Source organism: Vulpes vulpes, chromosome 5, assembly GCF_048418805.1.
Source record: "Vulpes vulpes isolate BD-2025 chromosome 5, VulVul3, whole genome shotgun sequence".
NCBI lineage: Eukaryota > Metazoa > Chordata > Mammalia > Carnivora > Canidae > Vulpes > Vulpes vulpes.
The window spans coordinates 23,827,356-23,848,319 of record NC_132784.1 but is presented as its reverse complement, the minus strand read 5'-3'; the positions used below and the strand labels follow the sequence as shown (position 1 = coordinate 23,848,319).

At 34.6% G+C, this 20,964-nt stretch overlaps 1 protein-coding gene and 1 pseudogene across 1 annotated transcript in view; one reads left to right on the top strand and one right to left on the bottom strand.

Moving 5' to 3' along the window:
* The window catches only part of LOC140598946 (elongation factor 1-alpha 1 pseudogene), a 103,655-nt pseudogene extending 88,952 nt beyond the window's left edge, over positions 1-14,703 (bottom strand).
* LRP1B (LDL receptor related protein 1B) overlaps positions 1-20,964 on the top strand; it is a 1,812,620-nt gene that overhangs the window by 612,174 nt on the left and 1,179,482 nt on the right. The gene's annotated exons all lie outside the window — the stretch shown is intronic.

Sequence of the window (20,964 nt, the reverse complement as noted above, 5' to 3'; positions counted from 1 at the left end):
TCTTCTGAACGTTACAGAAAAGGAGCGTAAAAAAGCAGACATCCCTGAAGGCCATTGTAGCGTTCGGAAATTTGTCACACCAAACCATAGAAACCTGACCAGAAATAGGTTCCTGAGAAGTTGATGTAGGTTGGCCTAGATTTTAGATGAAATTTCTCTAATGATAAGTAAAGCATTTTATAACTTTAAACAAAATAGACTTGCATCTTGGTGTTTTCTGTTTTGTATTTTGGAAGCCTTAACTTAATTATCACAGGTAAAATAGGAATCTTACTGTAAATTAAATGCAAGATTTTTCTTTGTTTTCACATTGTGATAGATATTAGCTCCCCAGTTCTAAGCATGATAACATCCTTAAGTACAGTTCACTTGAGTGTTCATGTTAATGTGACTTCTCATTAACACCTTGTTAAGTTACCCATGATAAACTCTTTAAATTCTTCTTATGAATGTCATGATAATTATATAGCACTTCATTTCCCCTTACACAATGGCCTTTAGAAAGCTTAAGAAATAAATATGTTATCTTCATGAATAGTCTATTTAGCATTTAAAACCACAGTAAAAATTCACTGTCAGAATTTTTTTTTAAAGATTTTATTTATTTATTCATGAGAGACACAGAGAGAGAGGGGCAGAGACCTAGGCAGAGTCAGAGGAGCCCCATGGGGGAGTCCATCCCAGGACACCTAAATCAGACCCTGAGCCAAAGGCAGACGCTCAACCACTGAGGCACCCAGGCGTCCCTCATTGTCAGAATTTTGAAGTCAAAATTCTTTCTAGAATAAGCATTCTGATAACAAATCTTGTCTGTGGTTCTTAGTAAATATCAACATTTTAGTACTTTATATTTTTAATAAAAATAACAATAGCTGATATCCTACTGCCAATGGATTTTGGCAAACAGAAATGCAAGTTCACCTCCTACAGTATGGAAACAAATGCCTGTTTTTAGGGTGATACTTTAAGAATCTTCTTGATGGCCCTCTAGTAAGTTCCAGCCTATACCTGGTAGGACTAAACTAAAAGATAGTTTTCTTAGTGAACTAAGGCCTTTCCCTGAGAGGCTTTGTTTAGAGTCTGAATTTTCTTGTTTGTTTGTTTGTTTGTTTTTTAAAGCCCAGAAAAATGCTGGATATTGCTTTCTCTCTCTCCCCCACCTAAAATAAATAAATAATCAATCAATCAACCAACCAATCAATCAAATAAAGAGGCCTTGGATTACTTCTCTGAGAATCACCATGCCTCCTATCTTTAATTGTTTGCATACCTAAGTTATCTATCATACAGATATTAAAAAGACTCAGTTCTCGGTCTAAACGCCAAGGAGAAATACAATTGCTGAAAAATAGTAAAATATTATCCTGACTATATAATTCATTTAAAAGTCAATGAAATCTATGTTGGTGAGAATGCAAACTGGTGCAGCCACTCTGCAAAACAATATGGAAGTCCCTCAAAAAGTTGGAAATAGAGGGCAGCCCCGGTAGCTTAGCAGTTTAGCACTGCCTTCAGCCCAGGGCGTGATCCTGGAGACCCGGGATCGAGTCTCATGTCAGGTTTCCTGAATGGAGCCTGCTTCTCCCTCTGCCCCTCCCTATCTCTGATAAGTAAATTAAAAAAAAAATCTTTATAAAAAGTTGAAAATAGAGCTACCCTCTGACCCAGCAATTGCACTACTAGGTATTTACCCTAAAGATACAAACATAGTGATCCGAAGGGGCACCTTCACACCAATGTTTATAGCAGCAATGTTCACAATAGTCAAACTATGGAAGATCCCTGATGTCCATCTACAGATGATAAAGAAGATATGATACACACACACACACACACACACACACACACACAGTGGGATACTACTTAAGAAGGATTAATACTTAACCATTTACATCAATGTAGATGGAACTGGAGGTATTATGCTGAGTGAGATAAGTCAATCAGAGAAAGACTATTATATGATCTCATACGTGGAATTTAAGAAACAAAACAGAGGATCATAGGGAAAGGGAGGGAAAAATAAAACAGGATGAAATCGGAGAGGGAGACAGACCACAAGAGACTCTTATTCATAGGAAACAAGAGGGTCGCTGGAGGGGAGGGATTGGGGAGGGGGGTAACTGGGTGATTAAAGAAGGCATGTGATGTAATGAGCACTGGGTATTATAAGATTGGTGAATCCCTGAATACCTCTGAAACTAATAATACAGTGTATGTTAATTAATTGAATTTAAATGGAAAAATAAAAGTCAGTATTTAGTAACACAAAATGTATGTGACTTTAAACAAGTCAACCTTCATACTTTTGCTCATTTAGGAAGTTACTTAACCTTTTAGCTCCAACATACATTTATTTAGAAAAAAATAAAATTAAAGTAGTTTAAAATTAAAGAACCAATTTCTAGAGAAGCCATGATGCTGGTTATTAAATCATACTTTTAAAAATTCTGGGAAATTTCGATAGTCATAAGCAAACTCAAACTGCTAGGGTCCCATGTTTTCTAAGTCAGCCTTCTAGGATTTTTTAAAAATTCTATAGTGAATCATAGACATGCAGTTATACTGTTGAATTGTTCTTTCAAAAGAAAACATTTATCAAAGATAACCTATGTACCAGATCCTATGCTAGTTGCTGAGGCTAAGGACCTAGGACAATAATAATGGGGATGAATACATTGTAGGACAGATATAGGAAAAGGTCATCCTGGAGGTGAATTATTTGCCAGTTCGGGGAAAGTCCTAGCTACTCTTGAATACAATGATTTATTAAGAAAATCTCGTATTTTTAGACTGCTCCCTATCCTAGAATACACAAACAAGTGTATGAGATTAGGGAAAGGGTTGGCTGTAAAAATTAATATTAAAATCAGTCATCTGTTTTTTACTCTTCTTGGCCAGTTGCCCATTTAAAGATTTTCTTTTCTTTTTTTTAACTGATGATGTACTCTGTGTAGGATACGTGCTGTGATCTTAAGCAAGGACCTACAGTTTTCTCAGTGTCAGTCTTCTCATGCGTAAAATCAGGTGCCTTCGCTAAGGTGAAAGCTCGTCTGCTGTAACAAGAAGATCCTGGATTACAGAGGTTGAAGTGGAAAATGTTTCCCTTTCACCTAAGAATTGAGGCAAACAGATGTGCTCAGCTCCATGAAGTTGTTCAGGAACATAGGCTAAAGGGAAGGCTCTTCCATGCTCAGCACCTAACTTCAACAGTGTCCCTGCCACTATCACTTTCTGACACTGAAAAGGAAATGGAGAGCAAGTCTGTGACAAATCCTTTTCAGAAGATGCCTAGGAAGTTATGTATATAACTTCTGCTTACACTTGTAGAAATTTAGTAGCATAACCACACTGTGCTGCAAGGGAAGTGGGAAACAGATACTCGTGTGGCCAGGGAAAGGGGGAGAACAAATGTGGGGAGATGTGTGGGGGCTCTCAGCACTCTTCTCTGCTGTTATAAAAATATTCACCTCCACTGAACTGTTGGAAGAAGTTAGCTATTATATCTCAAGCATTTCAGGAAGTTCAGAATACATGGTGAAGGTTTAATAAATATAATCTGTTATTGTCACCAGCATTATTATTAAGGTACAGGTTCAGAGAGGGTGGTGCATAGGCTGACCAAACCTTGCACTCCACACAGAATAAATAAATGTACTTTTCCAGAGTGAGAGAAAAGGAGGAGCAGGGAGGAATTATGTAGCATTGCATTTACTCTGTTTGTGATTGTTTTTCCTATGTATTCTGTTAATCGAAATGTTTGTACCTGTTGGTTGGAAATTAGTCAAGTAGCTGATTCCCTTGTTTGTGAGTTACTTTTGGGGAAAAACATGTCTCATAAGAAAGTTTATTTGTAGGGTTCACTAGGAAAATAAACTGGAAGTTAAAAAAAATTATCCCTCCTTCCTTATAGAATCACACACTGAAACACAGAGTTAAAGTTATCTTTTGGCCAGAACTTCTTATTTTATTTCCTAAAATAATTCATTGGGACTCACCACAAATACTGGTAGGCCACAATGGAGGAACTGCAAGTAGTTTATGAAGTGAGCGGGCCCAACGAGACTGGAATAACAGGCTAACTAAATACAAGCTATAACTTATTCTGGCAGTGGAAATTCATCATTTAAAATCTCCTGCAAACATAACATATTTTACAATAAACCAAAATTTAGAAATATATCTTCTGCATCCCTGAACTATCCTGATAGATATTTGAGTTTTCAGTTTTAAATTGGAGGAGTACTTTAGTGGAATTATCCTTAAAATATTGATGTGGGCAGCTGCTACTAATTTCTAACATAAATCTAAGAAAATATACTTTGCATTGTGATTAACTGAAAATCCTCCTCTAGTTAGGGTGCTGTCTGCAAGAAAGATGGATTATGCTAGATAAGCCAGGTGTTTGTGCTCATAAACTTGTGAAATTTCTGTTTTGATTGAAGACAAAAGATTGTATCCCTAATGAGTCAGTCACAAAATACATATTAGAGAAATATAAATTATAATTAAGTCAGGGAAAAAAAGATGTTATATACTTTTATAACTGCTCCACATGTAGTGGTTCTCTTCTCAACCCCTTGTGGGAAAGGTAGTTCTGTATGGTATAGCCAAGAAAAGCTTCCACTTGGGCTCAGAAAACTTTATAGTCAAGTTCTAGCTAATCTGACCTTATTGCCTTGGAAAGATACATCATTCAACTCATCTGTTGATAGTCAGTGTGCACCAAACTCTGGCCTCTGAATTAAACAAAAAGGAGAATTCTAAGAGTCTGTATGTATGTGTTTGTGTTTGGACAATGAAGGTGTGGTGCAGGGGGAATGAATGGGTGGGGTAAGAGGAACACAAATAGATGTCTAATATAAAAATCTTGAAAGTATTAAGAAGAAACAAATCGGAGTGATGGGTGAAGCCTTTAACTGAGCAGGTGTCTTACATGCTGGCAATGCTGTTGTAGATAGGTTGATCTGAGTAGGCCTCTGGGAGAAGGCAGCTTGAGCAGAGCCCAATAGTCATTGAGCTTCTGAATCTTTGGTACATCTGGGCTGAGAGACTGGAAGGGGGATCCCATGAATATGGAAAGGATTTTATTTAAGACTCATTTTCCTCATCCGTAAAAGGGAAAGTATAGCTGACCCTTCCAACACACATACTGATGAACAGGAACAAGCAAGTGATAGTGGTAAACACAAAATAATGTCTAACCCTAAGGTACTTAAAGATTGGAAAAATGTTTGTTTTGCTGTGATTTCAACAGAAAGATAGGAATGTTCAAATGGCAATTCTTTCTTTGAAAAGAGACAACTTTGTGGAGAAGAAAAATGGTTCGGTAATAGGGATGCATGGAGTTATTGAAATATATATATATATATATGTTTGTACATATCCTTAAATATGAATTCAGTATGTGTGTATGTATTTTGAAATTGATAACCTAAGACTGTATTTTTAATCGAATCATTTTCTAAGACAAATTTATTGTCTTTTGCTATATGGTTGTGATTTTAGATTGATCTTAATAGAAATATATATATATATATATATAAGTATAAGTATAAATCCTTTCTATTCATGGTTTTTTTGGCTAAAAATATTACAGTTGCAGAGCCCTTTCCTTAACATTTTTGTATAAATCAGCATTAGCATCATTCATAATTAATTTTCCCATAGAAATAAATGTAAAGAATGGGCATACATTTTTGGAGTACATAATTCCACAACTATTACAGTGCACTTTTACTTTATTCTCTCTTACTATTTCTCAGCACTACTGCTTATGTTTCTCAGGGTATTTGCTTTTGAATTAACTGCACAGTTTCTTGAATATTTTGATGGTGTTTTATCACTCTAAACACCTCTTCCAAAGTTTGGTTTGGAAAAGCATATTTTAAGCTCCAACACCACCACTTAGGACTACCTGGATATTGTTTAGTTAAGAATTAAAAAAAAGTAAATTACAATAACAGTGGATGCTAAAATAATTAAGTAGTCCTGAGCATCACCCACAGAAGCCCCAGTGCAAGCAGAATAGATATTGTTTGCCCATTTCTGGCAAAATGGCAAGAGTTACTTATTTACTAGGCTAAGTGGCACAACTACAAAATGATCTCAGGACTTGACAGCCTTCCCATCCCCAGTTTTAAATGTCTGTGCTTTTCTTTTGCTTTAGGTGAGACTTTATTATTATATTTATCTTGACCTATTTTAGATGTGCCGTATCTCAAGTTTCCATAAAATGCAAGTAGGCTGTATTTCCTGCTTGAGGCAGTTTTCTTTTTCTCTTTTTGTACTGTCTCCTTCCCTGTCATGAATTTTTTTTTTTCCTGAAAGCTCCCTAAATTAGAAACACAGACACCCAGAGTTACAAAGGCAGTTCATACCACTCCCTCTTTTCTGTGCAATAAATGCTCTCCACAGGCTTATCAAGTCCCAAGCCTGTGACTCGTCAATAAATATACTTTACGTGTCATTGACTCTGAATCGGAATCTCAAGGGGAAGTCAATTCCATTTTATGCTTTTCTAATTGTTAGAGAGGGCGCTTTATATCAGGACAAATTATCTTTCCATAACCTCCATTCAGTGTGATGGATACAATTGAAGGGGAGAAACGAACCAATCACTGTGATGGTTAGTAAGCTGTGTTTCCCCCTTCAAAATATACAAAACCTGCTTAAGTTCTAAAAAATAATGGATATGGTATTAATTTATCTCTTACTCTTTGAAAAGAAAATGTATCTTTTTTTCTAATAATTACTGATGCTTTTCAAACAATGTTTAACTGTCTTTTAGTTAAAAACAAAACAAAAACAAAAACAAACACCGAGCCATGTAGCAGGATATTTGTCTTTTTGTGTTTACTAGACCAAGAGGCAACCTTTCCAGAGTGTGAGGAACCCAAAGTAAACCAGGAATCTAAAGACCTGGCACGTGTCATTCATTGGCTGTATGAGCTTCAATCAGATTAATTATTCTGAGCTTCAGTTTTCTCTTTGTACACTGGAGAGATGATGGAAGCCAACTTGTGACGAATGAATTAAACAAATTCTGGAAATGTTTCAAGCACACTGAATGGCACATGGGTATCCCAAAAACTGTTTTTTAAGCTACTACTAGAATTTCAAAATAATATAAACCAAATATATTTATATGAATCCCATATTGCTAATGCAAGTTAATGTATGCCATGATGAACTGACCCATGATTTTAGAATGCTAAATTTGTACTCCCCGAAGAAAATTTGCTATCAGCTCTCCTGCATGACTGCGTAGGAACAAACCTCACACATTATTTTAATGGAAACAAATTTATATTGGATATCCCTTCCTTCCATAGATATGAATAATTTTGTGTTTGGATAATTTTGTAATTGGAAAATATCTGTATCATTTTTTAAAACTGTTCTCTGCAAACAAAGTCATTACATAGAATTTGTTGTAATTGTTTAGCATAAATTGATCTTTTGCTTTAATAATAAAATCTTTACTTCACCCTAAACAAATAACATTGACAACAAAACCTGAATGAGTCTTTTTTCTAATAACTGTACCATAGCAAACTATTTTTTCTGTAAATGCATATTTTAAAGTCTAAAGATTTAAAGTTCTATCTTATTTTCAAAATCCATTGTTCAATGTTTCAGGCAAGATGCTACAAAATTTCTGTATGAATAATAGACTATATTTTTCCAAAGTAACAACCTAATCTCAATAGCTATCACCTATCTGGTGAACATCCAGTGTCAGATGAGTTAAACATCTTCTGTAATAGTAACTTAAGAAGTTACTGCTTTTTTTTTTTTTACTGTAACTTAAGAAGTTACTGCTAACATTTATTGAGCACCACCTATATGCAGCCTGTCACTAGAATTTACAAAAGAAGAAAAGGAAGGAGGATTATGTTTCAAGCAATTTAGAATCTTCATTTAGGTGCTATACATTCCAAAGGCAATTAGGACTAGATGCTTAAGTTTTTAAAGCATATATTATACTTACTAACTTATGATTTTTTTTTGCTAAGTTTACTGTTTAATAACATAAAAACGACACAATAATACTTAAATAGTTCAATGTATGTTTTGAGAAGGAAATAATTTCTTCTGTTGCATATAGCCAAAATTTGTGCCATGCATGGTGTACAACATATCTTCATTAATGCATACTGATACAAATTTCTTGAATGAGTATATACAAAAACTGGCTAGATTGTAGCTTTGTAGACACAGCCTTTAAGCCACACCATTACCTCTTGCCATAATTTAACTGTGAAGTTATTATAAATAGCGCCAATAGGTATTTTCAACTGAAGATGAATAGCCATTAGAAATGTAAATACAGTAGAGTGCTACATTAGTGTGCATATAAGGTACTTTAATTGCTTAGGTAATTAACACTTCCGTTGTTCTTCTCATTATCATTTTGTTCCAGTTGAAATGCTTGTTAGCAACCTACGCTGTTGAAGAACAGATAGCGTGTCATTACAACAGTTGACACAAGGCAGCCTTCAAGGATGTGACACTAATTAAATTAGAACTTCAAATTACAAATAGACTTCTTATAACTAATGATGAATGACCATCTTTACGAAACAACATTTACTTCTTTATTCAAGAGTCGCAAGTCCTGCTTTTAATATGTTGTATTAAATCACAAAGAAATCCATTAACAAAGCTCTTATGTCTGTCTTTCCAAAGGGAAAGAATATTAACATTTTGAGGCTTTTCTGCAGACTAAGGGAATTTTCTTCTCTCTCTAATCACAATGACAAATGATTATGAATTTCTATCATCAGCATAACAAGGAATGTCACCCTTCTCAAGTGGCTAGGTTATGATACAGTCTTTAGCAGGCAGAGTAATATTCTGGAAGTCTGGAAATCAGTATTCTCTTCTAGCTAGAGTCAGTGTTTGGTGTATAGAGAGTGCTCAATAAATAGTACCAATATACTATTATATACTTAGTTATCCTTGGAAAAATACAGTTTTGTCAACCACAAGTACACTCTATCAACTGCAATTAAACAGAGACTAGGTACATAGGGAAGCTTATAGGATGTTCAGACAAGACTTCATGAGAGCACACCACTTTGATATAGTTAAAATGTTCAGATATTGCAGGTAAATTCCTTAGGAATTAACCCACCCAACAGTGTTGAAAGAGATGGGTCTACAAAACAGAATGTTTATAATTCTCAAAAAAGAAATACAGACTAGATTATTATATATATACATACATACATATATATATATATATATATACATACATATATTTAGTTAGTTAGTTGTTAGTTAGCACATATTTTCCATTTTAAAAGTTTACTTTAGAACCACTTGGGTGGCTCAGCCTGTTAAGCTTCTGGCTCTTGATTTCAACTCAGGGCATGATACTGGGGTTGTGGGATCAAGCTCCCACTTGGAGCACTGCACTGAGCCCCACATCAAGCTCTGCTCTTAGCTGGGAATCTACTCAAGATACTCTCTCCCTCTCCTTTTGTCCCTCCCTCCATGCTCTCTCTCTCTCTCTCTCTCTCTGAAATAAATAAATGAATCTTAAAAAAAGATAATAAAAAAATTAAAAGCTTACATTATAAAGTGAAAACTAAGATATAATTTTGCTTGGTAAGGACAGAATATTAATATTAAGAGTATGTGCTGAATAGTTTTAATGGCTCTTGTTGTAAAATTAAGAAACTACTGTGATATTTTTCAGTCAGTAGAGTCCAGTTCATACCTTCACTGTGAACATTTGATAGGTATGGGGCCAACTTTGAGCAGTCTGTATAATCTCTTTTTGCTACACTGTAACAAGTGAGTTTACCTAGTACTGCAGCAATGTTACTCACTGAGAAACAAAAGGCCTAACATAACATCAGGATAGGAAAAAAAAAAAAAACGTTCACCAAAACATACAAATATTTTCCTGTGAGTATATAAGCATGGTTAAAAAGAGAAAGAGAAGTACTTAAATCGAACTAAAGAATATGTGATAGCCATTGGAGTTTTTATAGATTCTAAGAGGCATTGCTATACTGCATTAGTATATAACAGCAGTAAGCTTATTTAAATTATTGTAGGGGACAGAAAGTGTAAGTAAGAGAGAAGTTTTGTTTTTTCTTCTTCTTAAATGTGACAATAATTCTATTATTCAAAATCGTGCTACTAATACAATTTATTTTAAATCTCTGTTCTGACTGTTCACTACAACTTTCTGTGATGAAGGAAATATTCTGTGTCTCTACTAATATATTAGCTACCAAACTGTATTTGGCTACTGATCATTTGAAATATGACTATTCAGACTGAAAAAACAATTTTTTGATTGAAAATCTAAATCTTTTATTTCACTCTAATCAATTTTAATTTAAATATCCACATGCGGCTAGTAACTATCATATTGGACTGCTTAGGTCCAAAGCTTCCATCTACACTGTTGGGAATAAATGTCATGGACTCCAGAGGGTTCTTGATCTACTAGTGATAGCAGTATGGACAGATCATTGCTCCTGGGGTACCCATTTTACAGATTCCCTGCAAACCGTTTCCCATTCGATAACATACTTTTGCAGACAAATGGCAATCAGCTTGGTTACTAACTTTGACTTCTTTTATGTTTGTCCCTTGGTTGGAATTCCCATTTTTAAATTATCACTTACTGTCAGTTATTTATAAACATAAGCAATTTCACCAATTAGCGTATGGGTATATGTTTTATGGAGCCATTTCTCACACAGTAAAATTATCCTCCTCTTTTAGTAGGATCTAACTATCGGCCAGAGTAGTAAATCGATTATATACTAAATAATGACTAACTGAATTCATTTGTTAATATTTAATGATTGTTAAATATTTTCCATCCTGTGCTAGTCACTAGTGCTCAAAAATGATGAAGCATTGCACCTACCCTTGAGGAACTTACAATCCTTAAATGCCATTGCACTGTAAATAAGCCAATTCATTTTCCAAAGCAGGCTTACTTAATATGAGGCCCCTGGGGAACTATCTACAATAAATATGAGTTTCCCAGAAGGCAGAAAGTATTTATTGTACAATATCCTTCCTTTGGACATATTAGTCACGAGCACCATTGTTAATTTATTAGATGCTATTTGGAGTTGGCAGAAATCCTATATATATTCATAATAATGTGAATTTTTTTCTCTTTGAGACAAAGATATTATTGCTACTCTTCTATTTATAAGCATTTAAAGATTTGGGTTCAAGCAAATCATGAGTAAGTTCAGCTCATTTTTATACTACTACCAATAATGTGCAGAATAACCTTAAAGATTTAAAAATTGACTTGCAAATTAAGTTGAATATAATTACAAGCTTCGTGACTTTAAAATTTCAGTGTTCTATCTGTCCAATTTTTAATAATGCTGGTAAAATATTTTCTCATAGGTTAAATTTGTTCTCAATAGAGATACTCTAGATATCTATCTATATATCCATCTCTATATTTCTACAAGAAATAATATTTTCTTTTAAATCAAGTAGTTTTATTAAGTCTCAAGCATGCTGGATTATTTTGATGAAAAAAGAACAGAGGTTAACATAGAAATATTAATGAAAAACCAAGTACCTAAAACTTGAGGGATTCCCCCATTTAGTTTAAGGTGACTCGAGTATTAGACTATCAGCCTGTTGTGCCAAATACAAATAAACTATCTTCTCCTTGGGGAGAATCTAGAAATAGCCTCTTGTCTCCATTTTTCATTACCTTAGAAGGATGTTGATTCCTATAGAATATTTGAAGAAAAAAAATCCCCAAATTAGTGTTTTGTTATGTAAATATATAGAATATTTTGAACTCCCCAACTAGGCAGCTCTACTATTTGACTAGTCTAATTAAATCTTACATTTGCTTGGGGTATTTGGATATCAAAAGGTGTTTCACATCTGTTATTACATTTATCCTCACAGATTAGGCTGTGAAGTTAGGCTCTGAAGTTAGATTGGTGCCTGTTTCCACTCCCACTTTGTCAACATTTAACAGATGGTAGAATGAAACATAGGTTGTTTAAATGACTTTCTTAGAGTCATATAGTTGGAGAGTGCCAGAGCCAAGCCTTGGCATCTGACTGCAGGTCTGTAGCTGTTTCTACCAGGCCATAAGCCAGAGAATATGTAAGTTTCAGGTATGCCAAAATTTATTTTAAATTATAACTTTCTAAGTCACTCTGTACAATGCATATTTCTTTTAGATCTTTGTCATGACACATCAAGAGTACATCCCATATGATTGCTAATTGCAGTACATAGCTTCATTTGTGTAGAGGAGCTTACCAATAATTTCAAGGCTACCTTTGCAGAAAATCTTTTTAAGTTACTAGGACTACAACTTCAACAATAACAAGGAGTTGTAACTCCTTTAATTTAATGTGCATGGGTTGCTAAATTCAAAGTCTAAAATTACTTAATTATATATTAGCAATTTAAATATAAGCCAGGATCAATCACATATGTTGACTGCACCCTGGAAGCTGTTTACAGGCCATTGCAATTTTTTCCCCATGCAGTATATATTCTGATTTCACCTCTTATGCACTCAGAATTCATGAAAGTAATGTTATTGAACTTTAACTCTCTAGATTCTTATATCATGGAACTCAGGGAGTCATTTTGTAATATATCTCTTTGCTTTTGAACTTGAATTTATCTGTGCATTCCAAAACAAATAAAATGTATAAACCATAAAATTTATGAACTTCCCACAATTCACCAAAGTAAAAAAAAAAAAAAAAAAAAAAAAAAAAAAAAGTTCCTTAAATGAGGAGGGGATATTTTCTATGGGGAAAAAAAAAAAAAAAAAGAAAAGAATTAAGTAAATTATAGTCATTATTAAGCAATTTTGTGAGATGCCATTATACTTAGAAGATTTATTCAGAAACATCTTTTTGCTGTTTTTTGAAAATGAGTCTGACTTAGAATGAATGGTTAACTTGTTTTATATAAGTGTGTAGTCTGCAAAAAATAGGGGGAAATGGCAAAGAGAAAGGCAAACGTGTTTAAAAAAAAACTCAAAACAAGAAGAATACATGAAAAAATAGAGGCTCTCAGAATCCTGTTGTTGGAAGGAACTATAGTGATCATCTCATTTATCACTAAAACCAATAGAGGGACTGTCTAAAGTCCATCCTTAAGGATGGGACCCCTCTGCTTGAATTGATTTAGAAACAGTAAGTTCATTTTTTTCCTTTAGGTATTTGCCTATGTTCTTTTCCCCCATGAGATGATTTTGTTATATAAGATCTAGGGGATCCCTGGGTGGCTCAGTGGTTTAGCGCCTGCCTTCTGCCCAGGGCATGGTCCTGGAGTCCCGGGATCCAGTCACATATCGGGCTCCCCGCGTGGAGCCTGTTTCTCCCTCTGCTTGTGTCTCTGCCTCTCTCTCTCTCTGTGTCTCTCATGAATAAATAAATAAAATCTTAAAAAAAAAAATCTAGTCTTATGTGGACCAAAAACTGCCTTAGGAACCGTTGGCCTAATTCGTTCCTAATTGTTCCTAATTTGTCCTCTATTGTAAATCGTTTTTATAATAATAATCTTCATGACAATACTTTTCTTTCTCTTGTTTTTCTTCAGCCAAATCTTTCCCCATTTTTCAACTACTGATTTAGAATTCTATTTCCCAGACACTACTCATTTTAAGATTTTTTCCTATGGAATGAAAAATATTTTTTGACTTTTTAAACATGGTACCTAGTACTCTACAGATGTTCTGAAGAAAAGATAGCTTTATCTTTCTTAGTAATACGAAAAAAAAAAATATATATATATATAATCTCCAAATGATGAGTGCTAAGCCATCATTCTCTGGAACCTAAAAACAGAAAAGATTGATGGTTGCCAGAGGTGTGGTTAAGGTTAGGGGAAATGGGTGAAAGCAGTCAAAAGGCACAAACTTGTAGTTTGTAAATATAGGATTAGGATAGATATTAAGGAAAGGAAGAAGTTCTACTCTGTCAACATAGTTTTATAGGCAGTATATCATTGTGGATAGTAGTGTGCTCCTTAAATTCAAAGCCTGAGTTTGAATCCTGATTCTACAAAATGATAGTTGTGACTTTGGGCAAGATATTTAACTTCTGGCTCTCTGCTTTCTGATTTATAAAATGGGAATAAGTGTACCAAATAAGATTGATCAGAAGCCTGAGTCAGTGGATTCTCAAGGGCTTTTAGAACACTGCCTGATATGTGGGAAACATTTAATAAATGTTAGCTCTACCATTTTCAAGGGAAAACATTTCTTCTGAATTAAACAATATAGTCTCTTCTATAGTTTCTCAGCCTAGGGAGAGACATGAAGCCATGGAAAGAGACATTTCTGAAAATGGAATTTATGATTCCTTTGTTCAGGGCCTGAGGAAATAGAGCCTAAATACAATAGATTGACAGTGATAATTTGCCTATTTAAGCCAAGGCCAACTTTGTAGAAGCTGTAACTGAATTGTAGGAATATTTGCAACCAAAACATACAGTAGAGTTCCTACTCAAAAGCAGACAATATGCAGAAAATGTTGTGAAGGTCATTAACCACATACCTGTGGGATCTCCACTTACGAGTGGCTTGGAGAGGTTTCTCTCCACCATGCTCTCCTTGGAATGACTAAAGAGATAAGGGCCTTCGTGCTGTACTGTAAATGCCAGCCAGGAGGCAGCCCTTTTGCAGGATAGGATGTGAAGATTAGAGACACGATTGGAGCTCATATTGAGGGACTGAATCTTCGGTGAAAAAAATATTTTCCAACAGGTTCATTGGTGCCATAATAGATAGTGAAGAACATAAAGGGATGCCATTGTGAAATGCTATTTTACCAGGTAGGAAACTTGCAAGAAGATTTATATTTCAAAATGACAGTGACCTAAAACTCACATCAAGAAATGTCTTAAAGAAAAAAGGTACAGAATTGTAGCCTATGGAGCTATATTACTCAGAAGAACCTTACCCAACAAAATAAGGTATTTGGGATTTTAAAGGTCTGAGACTTTTATTCCTCAGTAGAACTTTGTATGCAGAACAAGTTGTTAAAGTGTTACATATGAGGACATTAATTTCAGACTAACAAACCTCCCTATTGAAAGAAGGAATTGCATGTTATTTCACTATTCCTTTACAGCAATTTAAACCATTTAATGGCTGTGCTTTATTAGGATCATAAATTATGCCCTTAGTTTTTGGCACTTTATGGTTATCTTAACATCAAATACTAATGCTATACAAGTATGTTTGGGTCTAAAATATACAACTTTTTCTTTTTTTATGTTTTGAACCAAAAAATTCAAGCATTTAGAGATGTACTTTTGAGAAGTCACAATATTTAGATAGTAACATAATCTTTGGGTATTTCTGCATTTTGTCGTACTACTGTGTTAGTAGTACGAGTAGACTGTGTTAGGTTATTTTCACCTTTAGAAACATTTATCAAGAGATTCAGAATGAATTTACCTCCCAAATATTAATTTTGAATTTGGTTATCTTCACAAATATTAAATTTAAGTGAAATACCTTAAAGGTAGAATATTTGTAATTACACATTGCCAATTTAAAAAACAAACAAGCTTTAACTTTTTCTTTCTTCAGTGTTTTACAGCTTGCATTTTGTTCAGCAGATTTGTGTAGAACCCAGGCCTAGTAGATACCCAATTCTTTAAGCATTTTTATAGCAGTTCAGTATTAGCGGGAAAGTAAGAAGAAGCGTGACCAAACAGGAATCATCCTACAGGATTTATTCTTCTGTCATCTACTTTTTCCTGGACCCTGCCCCCTGCTCTCACTTCATACTAATACATAACTAAAAGAAAACTGTATCTCCTCATTTAGTTGTTCTAGGTCATTTTATAGCTTTAAAGCAGGAAACCAAGTAAATTCAGACTAGTTCTAACAACTTAATTAAAAATTAAAGAAAATATTGCTGTTAAATACAGTGGTTGCCATGCAAGCAATTGCAGGTAGCTGAGTAGAGAAGGTAGTTGATCTAAATAAAGTCAAAATGTCATAGGTATCTATTTCCTATAGACCTAAACTAGCCACTTAATTTTACCAGAAGTACATTTTGAGAAATTAAAGGAGAAAATGGAGATAGGATGCAGAAGGAAAATAAACGGGGAAATTATGCATGTGTGCATTGATTTATTCATATTCATGCACAGGAGTTTTGAATAAAATGGAAGTTGGTCTTCTGCCTTAGTATTTCTCAGGTCTCAAGCTCTGCACATAGCTGATAAGGCTGTTCATCCTTCAGTTGATATATGTAGTAAATTGAGAAGTAACCAATACGATTTTAACCAATCTGTCAAACCTGACATCATATGATCAGTTCTTTGTACTTTCACACTATCAATTCTCAGTTTCTAAAAACAAATAATATAAAACATGGACTTTTTTGGCATAATTTATCACATTTTATATCTGGTACTCATTTATATCTTCCTTCTTTCTCTTTTTTCTTTCCTTCATTTCTTCTTCTTCTTCTTCTTCTTCTTCTTCTTCTTCTTCTTCTTCTTCTTCTTCTTTCTTCTTCCTCCTCCTCCTCCTCCTCCTCCTCTTCCTCCTCCTTCTTTTTCTTTTTCTTATTTGTCACCTATAGAATCCTTAGGTAATGTCTAAAAGATTTTAAGATTTTTTTTAGGATACAAATACATACACTGTCTCAAAGACTAATCATTCATAAGAATTTGTGGTGGATTAGAATGTGTCAATATATCAATATTAATAAAAAGCTTAAAATTGTGTGCTGCTGCCCTGTCTTGGTAATATTTGTTTAATTCGTGGTGTAATAAAAATAGATGCCCCATTAGTTTAGATTCCATTTCAGTGAATATGTTTCCAAATTTTTTTTAAGATTTTATTTATTCTTGAGAGACAGAGAGAGAGAGAGAGACAGAGAGAGACAGAGACAGAGACACAGGCAGAGGGAGAAGCAGGCTCCATGCAGGGAGCCTGATGTGGGACTCGATCCCTGGACCCGGGATCATGACCTGAGCCTAAGGCAGGTGCTCAACTGCTGAGCCACCCAGGCATCCCAGGACACCAGGTTTTAAATCCATTTTTGGGGGGTGTTAGTACATAGCTACTCAGAGTGTAGTCTGTGTAGTGGAGTACAGGAACCACCTGGGAGCTTGGAGAAATACACAAAAATCCGTTCCAGCCAAGATCTACTGAATCAAAATTTGCAATTTAAGATCCCTACATGATTCATATGCACATTAAAGTTTGGAAAACATTGTCTTGGGATATATAGTATGGCTCTGAATGTGTCATTGACAAATGTTCAGTATGAAATGTGGAAAGATGTTCATGAGAGACATAACTCATGAAAATCTGATCAGAATAGTGAAATGGTGAAATATGTTGAATAACATCAAAGAAGATGGAATCTTTCATACACTTCAGCATAAAATATGAAAATATTGACATCCTAGGGTAATTGCATGCTTTTTTATGTAAAGAAGCTTTGAGATGTCTCTTATTTTTAAATAAAATACTCTAATAAAACAACTTTATATAAAGGAGGCATCTTTAATGAAATTCCACGGATTACTCTTTCTTCCCAAATACTGTACTCTTTTACCTTAATTGTGGTCATTAATCAACTTCATCAGATAATACCATAATGAGAACATAGGTGGAGCCAAAAAGAAAATAAAAGCTACAGTAAAGGATTTGTATATTTCTCTGTACTGACAGATATAATAAATAGTTGCTTTTAGCAAAGTAGTATCTTCTACTTTACAAAATTTGTCTGTGTGTGCGCACGCACGCAAGTCTGCAAAGATCAATCTTCAATGAGTTTTCAATCAGATTCTGTCTAGTAAAGGTATGGAAATAATAAATGGCTTATTTAGAATTCATTTATAAAATATATGTTAAACTTTTAAATGGAGAAAAATGTGACTTTGGAGATTTTTCATTTGTTTATACCTATTCAAAGTTTTACAGAAAAGACCACCTTCAAAAGCCATGTTATAAATTTAGGACTTGATAAAAACTGGGTCACCTCTCTTACCCAGTTCCTGGTTTTCCATTCTGTACACTTCTGTTGATCTTTGCCTTTTGTCTCCTTTCCTGTTTCAGGTCCTGTTGACCATTTTTCTGTTCATTACCATGGGTATGGAAGGGTCAGAGAGGGCAGATGAAACAAAAATAAATCAATAGTTTTCTTTGCAAATATATCTGAAAAAAAAAAAAGATTTGGCAGGGGGGTGAGACTAACTGAAATTTTGCTACAACAGTATTTACCATAGAGCAAAATTCAGTGTAAAGTTGATCACATTTGAAGTCCCTTAAGCAGAATAGAGTGATGGAGTAAAAGTGACTACCTTGGGTATTTGGTTGATATATGAATGCCGTTTATTTTTATTTTTAATAATTCTCAACATGGACAACTAGAAAATTCCTTTTGTTATTCTTTTGTTTTCTTCTTGAGCGAAAGACATTTTCAGAAGGGTACTGTGATTTTATAAGTCATTTGAATTGTCCATAAATGTAAGATATCCAATAAAAGGTATCACTAGTTCACTAATTATCACACCATTCAGATATCAGTTAGTGGATGAGTTGCATTAACACTGTTAGTTATATTGCAGTCCTTGTGTCAGTGTGTGTTTCAACTTCAACCTCATTGTTTTCTGTATCCTTCCCTTTACTCATCATAATTTCTATATCTAATATTCTATGAAAGGAATAATTGCCTTATAAAATTTTGAGAAATGTAGCTATTGCCAGTAGATGATTTTCATGAGGAGAGAGAAACTTCTTTTGCTGATTCACTATTTACCAAATACTGTTTATTTAGCAGTTGTTTAATTGATCACATAAATTGGAGACATTCAGCTCTGTTTAAAACAGGAGAGCCACGGTGCTATTTAATGAACTGAAGCAGTTATGTAAGCACACTCAAAGGCCCTAGAGTCATTCCTCACAGAGTTCCCCAGGGAGAAGCTGGCTGAGTGTTTAGTATTGGCACATTGAACCCAAACTCAAGCCTGGCTAAGGCTCTGTCTTTTTAAACATTCAATTGAATTGTAAGTGGTATCAGTCCTTCCTTTTAGGGATCTGTAGTGTCTCAAAGATACTGACTTGCTTTGCATCAGTTCTAGCATGAAGAGGATATATGGGGTGGCTGATGTGAAGAGGTAAAATCTGGGGCTGAAAGACAGAAAGGCAGATACTTGTACCAGATGGCATTTGAACCTGTGATGTTGGCATCCTTCATGCTGGGCTCCATTGTGCCAAGCTAGCCAGGCACGGAAGCTGTGCAGGTGTCAGAAGCAGCAGGACTTTACCAGGACTTTACATGTCAGTGGCTACCCTGCTTAATCTAGAGAATGCTCCACAAAAGTGGGAATAAGTACATGGGAAAAGACTGATTAAATGGTCAAAGGAAGGGTTTTGTGTTAAGGGTAAGTTGGTTGATCACTTGAAGGAGCTTTACCTTAGCACCACATAACATTGGAGACCTGTTTGTATTTACTGTGGATGATCTAACATTATAGTGCATAAATATTTTGTCATTAAGGCAAAGCTCGTGGGGACTGTCTTCATAGTTAGAATTTGCTGGAAATAGGCAATACAAATTCTTCTAAACATGGCTAATATTTAGCTGGTATGCATGGCACAACTGTACCGATTGATGAGCACTTCTATTTTGATTCTGAACAACTGCTACCCAGTGCCCTCCTGAAACCTCTCAAGGAACCCCAAGGTCCTTCAGTCAAAAGTGGACAAAGAAGCCGTCCTAGTAAAATTCAGGAGACTGTCATGTCTCCTCTCTGCCATTCCCTCTTCCTATCTCTCTCCCCTGGTCAAACAGACTTGATACCTGGAACTGGTGAGGGCTCAACAGCCAAGAAGTCACAGGATGTACACAGATAGCCAAGTTTCTTTCTTAGGGCTACTTATAGAAGCTATAGCCAGTCCAGTGAATTTCATCTGTTGTTAAATACTGAGGAATCACCCCTGATTATAAGAGCAGTTTAAGTAATGACATAGCATGGCTTCACAGCCTTGACTTCTCACAAAATTTTCTTACTTTTCCCTCAAGATCCTTATGTAATCTATTTCACAGAGAGAGAGTGAATCAGACAGAAATACCTACATGGCTGCATTGCCATATTTGTTTCCTTGTTACAGGAGGTTGAGATTGTAGCACAATATAACACAGTGGTAAAGAAACCAGTGTTCAAAGATATAAGAGGCCTGAATTCAAACAGTAGCATTACAATTCTGTGACCTTGAAGAAGGTATTTAACCTCTGCAATCTTCAATTTCTTCATCTATGTAAGAGCAATTATAATACCTAATTCATAATGTTCTTGTAAGGATTTAATAAGATAATGAACATTTTATGCTTACCAGAGATCCTGGAACATAGGAAGTACTCAATAAACAGCAATTATCCTACTAATGTAATGCTACTTTTACAGTGTGCAATATAGAACAGTTTGTTTTCATTAAAAGTGCTCCTTGAAATTATGTTCACAGTTTACATTTTGAGTGGCATAAAAGTTAAATTTTGAAAAATATCTCATCAATAACATTTCACTTTTGGTCTGAAATATACAATCTATACATTCTACTAAGGATTTGATATTGTTATGTTTAATAACATCTGTATCATTCTATGGCTTTTAAAATTGGATTCTTGAACATTCTGTCTTCCTCTTAAGGATAAATTGGCTTCTGTAAAAATTATTATGTCTTGCAACATGGTTCTTCCAGTGAAAGACATTTTAACTTATATTCTCTAACTGGTCCTTCTCACTATAAAATCATTTGTATGCTAATCAGGACTCTCAAGCAATTGTTTATTTGTTTTTACATACAGCAAATAATCCCTTTTTGAAATGTGATAAAGTGATTCAAAGCATATATTCGCTTTTTCTTTTCTCTTTCCTATTTTTCTCTTATCCATTCAGTCCAAGCAAATATCAAGGTTTTTATCCAAGTGGAATAATGAATGAATAACT